Source organism: Tachysurus vachellii, chromosome 13, assembly GCF_030014155.1.
Source record: "Tachysurus vachellii isolate PV-2020 chromosome 13, HZAU_Pvac_v1, whole genome shotgun sequence".
NCBI classification, from domain to species: domain Eukaryota; kingdom Metazoa; phylum Chordata; class Actinopteri; order Siluriformes; family Bagridae; genus Tachysurus; species Tachysurus vachellii.
The window spans coordinates 1,690,001-1,700,646 of record NC_083472.1 but is presented as its reverse complement, the minus strand read 5'-3'; positions in this window follow the sequence as shown (position 1 = coordinate 1,700,646).

Here is a 10,646-nt window from a genome sequence, read left to right as displayed (position 1 = left end):
CTGAAGCTAAAAACAAACAAGATACAGGCAAAGTGTAAAACATTTATTTTAGTCAAAAAGAAATTAAATTCAGGGAACATAACCTTCTTAATGTATTATTATTATTATTATTATTATTATTATTATTATTATTATTAAGAATAAAGATTATATTACTGTTGTTATATTAGTATTTTTTTATATTATTATTATTATGAGTAGTAATGGTAATAAAAATACTTCTACTGATTAATCGTTATTCTAATTCTATCATTATCAAAATGTCCGACAAATATTAATTTTTAGACACTTTTCTTTCTTTTTTTATTGTGACTCTTACACTAAATGTGCAAAGAGATTTTGACTGTATATTTTTAATGCTCCTCATAAACAGGATGCAGTTTTATTTTACACAACTAATGTTGTACAGCTACATTTAAAATTGTGTAATAAACTCACGGCTAGCGTCTGAGTAGAGCGCCATGATCAGGACGAAGCCCAGGACCAGAAATACACGATTCATCTTGATGTTCTCAGCAGGTGTGTGAAGCTCTGATATCTTCTCTGTCTCTCTAACAGCAAATTTGCATGAATTAAGTTTAGTGGCTCGTTTTTATAATAGAAAGGGGTTTCCCCACCCCCGTTAGACACGCCCCCTCATTTCTTCACTTCCTCCAGTCGAGCTGAAGATGGATTACAAAGATAAATCAAAGCAACTGATCCATCGCACATCCTTTAAACATGTAACATACAATTTCGAACCTATAAACACTTTTACACTTTTCTACACCTTTCTAAACTTTTGTTAAGATTGGGGAACAGACACAGTCTCTATATTGTGGAACCTAGCAGACGATTTGATGCATCTAGCAGATGGTCATATAAGCCCGCTTGTCTGCTCCCTGGCCTTGGCTCTGGATTAGTGTTAATTTCGTCACCTATTTTTAATTTAGTCTTAGTCTTAGTCTTGTGTCAAATGTCCTTGTTAGTTTTAGTCATATTTAGTCATTCACATATCTTTTTTTGTTAGTCAAGTTTTAGTCGACTAAAAGTCTCGTCATGTTTCTGTTCAAATCAGAAATAAAATAAATATACTCAGAAAAACTGAAAAGAATCGGCCTACTTTACTGTGGGCCTAAAATACAACCTATTTACAGTCCGCGAATCACAAAAGTATCTGTAATGAACACGGGACAGAGCGGACCCAAACGCAGGATAGCAAAAATAAACAGGGTTTAATAACAGAAAACACGAAACATGGCACGGACTAGAGACAGGACAAAACCACAGTAGATGCCGCGCTGCACGAGGCAACGCGGCACAGTTAAATACAAAAGACAATGATAACACAATAAGGATCAGGTGTGACGACAGGGAGGAGCAGACGAAGGCGGGGCAGACACGTGACGAGAAACGTAAATAAATGCACATTGCCAGAGTCCGGGCAGAGTCCTAACAGTATCAGTGAGAAGTTGAGAACACTCGTTTAAACAGTGCATACACTCGAACTTGACCGCACATCACATTTTTTACTTTATTGATGCTGCTTTTAATCGTAATGCAAAGACCGGTCATCGGGACATAAGCTGTCATGTACAATAAAAGAGCCTGCGCAGCGACAGGAAATATAATTTAACACAAAAAGCCGCCTAGACCAGGGGTGGACTTGCGCTCAGGAGTTTTTTATTTTTTTTGAGCGGCGTGTGGACGAATTGTTTCTACGCACACACTAAACAGCGCGAAGCCGCGAACTCGTTCTGAATATTTTAAAGGCGTAACAGCTGATCAAAAAGCAGAGACAATTGAAGACGAAAATGAAGAGAGATTTTATCTTCGTTTTTATTTTATACAAAACATTTTCGTCAACAATAATGCATGTTAATTTACTCAGTCAGCGTTTTTGGACAGTGGTGCAGTCTTGTTATCGTCTCGTCTTAGTCATGAAAAAATGTTGCTGACGAACATATTTCGTCTCGTCTCGTATAACGAAATTAACACTACTCTAGATTGTTACCAATTAACTAATACTATTACTAATACTATTGTCTACAACTGACAGCGTTCCGTCTTAACAGGCCAGCTTTGCCATCAACAGTGCTCCAATTATTTATGATGCCCAGATTGGTTTTGCAGCACCACTTGGACATCCAGCAGTTCAGCGACCATAACCTTCTGTAAGCAACATTGCCGCACTGCAGTGGGATCGGACATCGCCTTCACTAATTTACACACCTCTACAGACTGACAAAGGTGATGATCATTAGCACCTACATGAAAAACAAGATTTATCTTTAGCTTTGTGATGATTGTGCAGAGTCGTCACCCAGTTCTCAGCAGGTATGTGAATCTCTGATATCTTTTCTCTCAAACAGCAAATTTGCCTGAATCAGATTTTACTCGATCATTTTATACAAATGTTTGTTTAAACACAGCTTTCTACAGATCTACACATCTCTGCACATTCTGCCCAACTTAACCACATTTTCCACTCCAGCAATACAAGCATTTGCTGGAGATCTAAAACTAAGATTTATATACAAGATAGTAACAAGATTGCGTTAAGAAGAATTCAAAAGGCTTTCAATTCATTTCAACTATATGTAGCTGGTGCAGTACACAGTGAAATGAAACAGTGTTCCTCAGGGTCATGGTGCTAGCGTCTGATAAGAGCGGCATGTTCAGGATGAAGCCCAGGAGCAGAATCACAAGACTCATTTTCATGTTCTTAGCAGATCTCATTTCAAACATGGCTTTTTTTCTTACGTGTGATTTTTCACTCTCCCCCTCTCCACACACCTTCTCAAATCACCACTTCCTCTACTCAAGCTGTACAACTGCTTTAGATCTATAATCAAGATATACGGCTGTTAATACTTTTAAAAAGAGATTTTAGATTTCAAACTTTCTGTTCAATCTAATTTCTTCATTTTAATGTTCACTCAGTGGTGTGTTCATGATGATGGTTATATGATGAGTAAGCAGTATGAATTTGAGTGTGTAGGTGTGTATGTGTGTATTGCATCTAGGTTGCTGCTTCATTCAGGACTTTGTGACCACTCTGGGTAGAAAGTATAGAAAAAATGTAATGCAGTGAAACCGTTAGAATCTTTATTTTAATAGATCTGCACTCAATAATCCATAAAGGCAATGACAAATCAATCTTTGTGAAAGTTTGGAAATGATAAACACTCCTGACAGTGCATAACAGTCCAAAAACCAAGCCATGGACTTTCTGCCTCCATGGACTCCTGTCAAGCAAAAAGGCAAATAAGCAAACACCAATCTCATGGTGAAGCATGGTGGTGGCAGCATCGTGCTTTGTGGCATTCAACTTGGTTGAATCCTTTGATGACGTCATGGAGTCAGAAGTATACTGGATAAATTAGAGGAACTGATCCAAAAAATAATTCAAGTGACAGACGTGGATTTTATTCAGCAGAGTAATGACGGCTGCCAGTCACCTATTAAAACGATTCTTCACCAGAATCTTGACCTAAACATTATAAAGCATCTAGTGGATGCAATGGAGAAAAAAATGAGCAGATTGTTGATACTGTAGTGTAAATGATCTGAAAACATTTGTGGGTGAAAACATCCACCACAACTGCTAAAGAATCCAGTAGATTTAAGGCCAAAAATGATGTCAAGAAGTTCTGCAAAACAAAGAATGGCAAACTAAATACTAAATCGCCAAAGTTGTGAGCTTTAATGAAACCTCTACTGTGTCCCAGTACTTGTTTGTCTACTTGTGTTGTCTAGTGTGTTGATCAGAAGGTTGGCTTCCCTCTCTGATCCAGGAGCACTGCATCATGGATGACCCTGCACCCTGACCCCAACTACCAAAGCTGGGATATGTGAAGAAAGATATTCATTATGCTGTAATGTATATGTGACAAATAAGAAGGGCTTCTTCTTCCTCCTCTATCGTCATTTATTTATTTATTATTACTTACAAAAGTCTCCTCTTAAAAGATTTGTTGAATGTAGAAGATCTTCATCTGAGTCATAATAGGAAACAAACCCAATCCAACTATATTGATAAGACAAACATGTATACACTACCTAAAGAGTCTAGGTTTTAAAATAAATGTGAATTTACTACCGTTAAATCACACACAGGTCTGGTTACTGACAGAATCATCCCTTTTTATCTCATTTCTATACAACTGAACAACTGGGGTTTATGGCTTTGCTCAAGGTCCCAGCAGTGGACGTTTGAAAGACCCGGGATTCTTTATGATGAAGCGTGGTGGTGGTAGCATCGTGCTTTGGGGCACTTTTCAGAAGCAGGTGACAAATAATTTGGTCCGTCTAATAACTCTTATGTCTAATTACACTTATGTGCACTAAGAGTATTACAAAACTAGGGCAGTTTTTACCTACAGTGGTGTTGCTGATGACATCATGAGGAGAGAATTATACAGAATAAACTTGAGGAAATCATCCAAAAATAATTCAAGTGACAGAAGTGGAATTTTGTAGGAGGATAATGAAAAGCTGAGCAATGAAGAGTTAAGGGCTTTGCTCAAGGGCCAAGTTCAAGGACGTTTGGTGGACCTGGGATCCAAACTTGTGACATTCCAAACAGTGATCTTACACCTTAACCACTAAGCTACCACATCTCCCACAGAACAAGATGAAGAAACATTATATTTTATAATCACTCACAAAGACACATGTGCTGTGGTGATGTGACAATGAAAGTGACTTGACTTGACTTAACTAGATGTTTATTAATACATTATTATGAGACTCATTATTATGAGTCTGAGACTCGCCTAAAGACTGATTTTATCCCTGCCTCTGTACATCTGTACATCTCACCACATCCTTCTCTCTGCTGAAGATCTAGAACCAAGATTTCTCTACAAAATCAGAAATTCATCATTTAATCAATAAAAAAAATGTTGTGTCAATGAATCTTTATACAAAAACCTAACACTAACCCAGTAAAATACATTTTTTTCTGTTAATAAATCAAAATCTTTGCATTAATAAATCATGCAGTTCACTCAGTGGTGCAATGATAACTTTATTTGAATCTGCACTGCATTAAGCAACAATAACAACATTAAGCGTCATAATAAATGGTTGATAAATGCGGTGAAGAAATGGCTAAGCTTACACTTTAGTAAAGAAGTGTGTGTGTGTGTGTGTGCATGTGTGTGTATCTGTGTGTCTGTGTGTTGCAGTGTGATCTGGATTGCAGCCTTAAGGTGTAATGTGTTTCCATTGACGACGACTTCACGAACACACAGATTTGGAATTTTTGGAGAAGCAATACTGAAAGACACAAACACACACACACACACACACACACACACACACATACACACATCAGTACAGTTTCCTCTTCTCTCATCTCATTTAGAAATCACTTTTTGAGATAATAAATCATGTAATTAAACAGTGATTGTCAGATACTCACATGAAGCCTTGCTGTGGACAGTGTGAGCCTGTGAGGATGTTTTTGGGAGGAATTCCTCCATCGAAGAAGTCCAAACAGCAAGGCTCGACCTCTTCAATAGCTTTTAAAGCTTCTAGTGAGTGAGAGACAGATCAGGGGTCTCATTTATAAAACTGTGCGTAGGATCCCTGCTAAAAGTTTACGTGCACCAAAAATGGTGTACGGCAAAAAAAATTCCGATTTATAAAACCGTGCTTACGCACACCTGTAAGCAATGTTCCCTTAGATGTGCATACATGAACCAGCCTCATATCTCGCCCTGTACACACCCATTTTTACATGCCCATTACAACCTCCACAACTGTGCGGGCACGAGAGTGGACCTCGTTATAATGAGTTTCCTCTGCGCTCTGTGGGTTTAAAAATGGGGTGAGGAGTCAGCGTCTCAGGGGGTAGCCACTGTCGCCTGCAGGTTATAATTATATTAAAAGCAACATTGTTATAATTATATTAAAAACAAAATTGTTACAGTTTCTACTTTTTAATATTGTTCAACATAAGCAAATTCATTTTCAGATGGTGCCCTTATAGCAACATGACTGTAGTCAATTGTGCCGATTACATTTGGGAAACCAGACATTGCAGCAAATTGCATTTTAATTTGGGCCTGTTCTCACACAGTGTAGGGGAACCTGATGTATCGACTACCCATATTAAGTATACCATTCAAAACGACAGATATTATGGCACTCAGGGACAGCTGTGATATACCAGAACTGTAGGGTGAGATGATAGATTCCAATAGAATAATTTCAAAAAGGTCTTAGAGTCAAAGTTGAGGATTACTTATAGATTTTTTATATAAATAATTTACCTGTCTGCCAATTCCCGCTGGAAACAGCTGGTTGCCAAGAACCCCAGAGTGGTGAGGACTTGTATTTGTACTGGGATGGCATGGTTCCAGCATGTTGCCCTCTCTAATACTGGACCCAATTCAGCACATAGAACCAAGAGCACAGCTCTAGGGAATCTAATTCGGCTTATTAGCCAGTCATCATCATGGCCAGGAAATCATCATGGTCCCTGAAAACTCATTCTGTCCTTATTCTGCCATTGGCATAATCCTCCAACAGTGCCATCATGAAGCATTACATACCCGGGTCACCGGAGGATTTATATGTTTCTAGCAATTAGACTGATCGTTAACACCTTGATAAAATCACAGAATTAATTTGTGGGAGAAAATTTAAGACGAAAATGTTATAGTGAGCCTTGATGCCCTGAGGCACAGGCTCCCCGTGACCCGAGAAGTTCGGATAAAGCGGTAGAAAATGAATGAATGAACGAATGAATGTTATAGTGAACACATGCTTCTTCATGACGGTTTTGTAATGAACACCGTAATAGTTAGGACCGATGATGAGTAGCGATTGTGCTTCATGACTGTATTTGCACACTTTGACATTTTATGATATATGTACATTAAGGAAAATATTTCGTTTTTACACTGTGTTCTGCAGTTCTCTAATAAAAGGGTATTTCATGCTATTCTGTATCACATGTAGTCGCGCCATCTCCTCCTGCGCTCCCGTTGTGGACAATGTGACTGTAAGGCAGATGATTATTATTAATTTTTTTTTCAATACATTTTGAATTACATTTGGATTTTACTGGATGTATATAGCCTAAAACAATCGGCACAAATAACACTTTTGGATTTAATCTTCATGATAATGTGGATATAACGTATGAAATGGAGTGAAAATTAAATGTCATTAATTCTTATAATCGTTCTTCTCACATTTATTTTCTACAATCTAACTTCAGTTCACGACCTCACCATCTGTGTCGCCAATTCCCTTTGTCTCCAGAATGTGCGTACGCACGTCTCAAAATTTGCTTAAAAGGTGCACACATTCTCCCGTCAAGTTTGTTTTTTATAGATCACAACCTTTGCGTGGGAACTGCCATACGTACGTTTCCAGCACAGTTTTGTGCGTACACACGCTTTATAAATGAGACCCCAGGTGTTTCAGTCCAATTTAATCAAAACTTAAAATGAAATAAACAAATCCATCTCAATAAATTGTACATAAACAAACTGTGTAATAAACTCACCCTGAGCATCTGAGTAGAGCGCCATGATCAGGACGAAGCCCAGGACCAGAAACACACGATTCATCTTGTTATCAGCAGGTGTGTGAAGCTCTGCTCTCTTTTCTCTCTAAAACCTAATTTGATTAAATCTTACCATCTAACAGCAAATTTGGCTCCTCCTCTGTACATCTACATGAATCTCTTCATCTCACCGCATCATTGACTGTGCTGAAGATCTAGAAACAAGATTTCCTAAAAAAAGTTCTCTAACTCATGCTACAACACGCAACACCCTCATCTTATCCTCATTGCCTTTTCTCCCATGCACTCTAGTTTCACATTTACTATAAAATACTGTTATTAACCTATAAAGCACTTAATGGTCTCACACCACAGTACCTGAGTGATCTTTTGGGGTTTTTTGATCTGTCACACCTACTTCGATCAAAAGGTGCAGGATATTTGGTAGTGGCCCAAATACAAAAGTCTCCAGCAGGGGGCAGATCTTTTTTTACAGAGACCCACAGTTCTCACTCACTCATTTTCTACTGCTTATCCGAACTACCTCGGGTCAGGGGAGCCTGTGCCTATCTCAGGCGTCTTCGGGCATCAAGGCAGGATACACCCTGGACGGAGTGCCAACCCATCGCAGGGCACACACACACTCTCATTCACTCACGCAATCACACACTACGGACAATTTTTCAGAAATGCCAGTCAACCTACCATGCATGTCTTTGGACCGGGGGAGGAAAACGGAGTACCTGGAGGAAACTCCTGAGGCATGGGGAGAACATGAATGCTCCACACACACAAGGCGGAGGCGGGAATCGAACCCCCAACCCTGGAGGTGTGAGGCGAACGTGCTAACCACTAAGCCACCGTGCCCCCCTAGGCCCGCTGTCATGGCTGGAGCACCTGCCTCACTCCCCATGCACCGACAGAGAGAAGCATCTCCGGAGTACTAGACGCTTCCCTACTGCAGTTTCCACAATGCCCGCACCGGGGCTAATTACGCAGCCAGCTGAAACCAATTTCCCATGCTACTTAAGTGCACTTGAACTTGACCCCGGTGCAAAGTCTCAATTTGCTTTAGCAGTCAGTCTGAGAGGTTTTCTATGTTTGTTTCCTGTTCCGGTTTTCTGACTCAGTTTCTGTCTTTGGTTTCTCGATTGTTTGCTGCCTGTCCTGGCCTGTTTACCGATTACGATTCCGCCTGTTCTATGTGGTTGTTGTTTGCCTGTCCTGACCGTGCCTGTTTTGTCTACGACTAATAAAAGCTGCAAATGGATCAACAGCCTTAGGACGCCTCATTACACCCACAGTTATGGAACAGATTTCCAATTAGTGTTCGGGACTCAGATACAGTCTCAGTGTTGTGGAGTCCAGGCTAAAAACACATTTGTTTAGTTTAGCTTTTTATGAATAGATTCCGTAGGTAAAGGAGCAGGGCTCTCATTTATAAAACTGTGCGTAGGATCCCTACTAAAAGTTTACGTACGCCCAAAAGCCAAAAATGGCGTACGCCAAAAAAAAATTCTGATTTATAAAACCGTGCGTATGCACTCCTCTAAGCAATGTTCCCTTTATAAATCACAGATCACCCACAGATGTGCGTACGTGAACCAGCCTCAAATCCCGCCCTGTACACGCCCATTTTTAACCATAAATAGTCAATGCAAATCACTGCGCGGGCACGAGAGTGGACCTCGTTATAATGAGTTTCCTCTGCACTCTGCAGGTTTATAAATGTGTTGAGGAGCCAGCGTCTCAGGGGGTAGCCACTGTCGCCTGCAGGTTATAATTATATTAAAAGCAACATTGTTATAATTATATTAAAAACTACATTTTTACAGTTTCTACTTTTTAATATTGTTAAACTCACCAAGAAGCCAGCCATCACGTACTGCGCCTGCATTTAGTCAGTTCTCTACAGTTATGTGTCAATATAAAGGAATCATGTGTTGAACCAGGCCAGCGTGCCACAATGTTTGTGAGGGTCATGTTGGAGTCACATATGATTTGCACATTAATAGAATGCACATGCTTTAACATAAGCAAATTCATTTTCAGATGGTGCCCTTATAGCAACAGTCAATTGCGCGGATTACATTTGGGAAACCAGACATTGCTGCAAATTTCATTTTAATTTCGGCCTGTTCTCGCACAGTGTAGGGGAACCTGATGTATCGACTACCCATATTAAGTATACCATAACGACAGATATTATGGCACTCAGGGACGGCTGTGATATACCAGACCTGTAGGGTGAGATGATAGATTCCAATAGAATTATTTCATATACAAAAAGGTCTTAGAGACAAAGTTGAGGATTACTTATAGTTTTTTTTGTATAAATAATTTACCTGTCTGCCAATTCCCGCTGGAAACAGCCGGTTGCCAAGAACCCCAGAGTAGTGAGGACTTGTATTTGTACTGGGATGGCATGGTTCCAGCGTGTTGCCCTCTCTAATACTGGACCCAATTCAACACATAGATCTAAGAGCACAGCTCTAGGGAATCTAAATCGGCTTATTAGCCAGGAAATCATCATGGTCCCTGAAAACTCGTTCTCTCCTTATCCTGCGCTCCCGTTGTGGACAATGAGACTGTAAGGCAGCGCTGATTATTCATTCATTCATCTTCTACCGCTTATCCGAACTACTCGGGTCACGGGGAGCCTGTGCCTATCCTCAGGCGTCATTGGGCATCAAGGCAGGATACACCCTGGACGGAGTAGCGCTGATTATTATTATTTTATTTTTAATACATTTTGAATTACGTTTGGATTTTATTAGATGTATATAGCCTAAAACAATCGGCACAAATAACACTGTTGGATTTAATCTTCATGATAATGTGGATATAACGTATGAAATGGGGTGAAAATTAAATGTCATTAATTCTTATAATCGTTCTTCGCACATGTATTTTCTACAATCTAACTTCAGTTCACGACCTCACCATCTGTGTCGCCAATTCCCTTTGTCTCCAGAATGTGCGTACGCACGTCTCAAAGTTTGCTTAAAGGTGCACACATTTCCCCGTCAAGTTTGTTTTTTATAGATCACAACCTTTGCGCGAAAACTGGCGTACGCACGTTTCCAGCCCCGTTTTGTGCGTACACACGCTTTATAAATGAGACCCCAGATCTGGAGGGTTC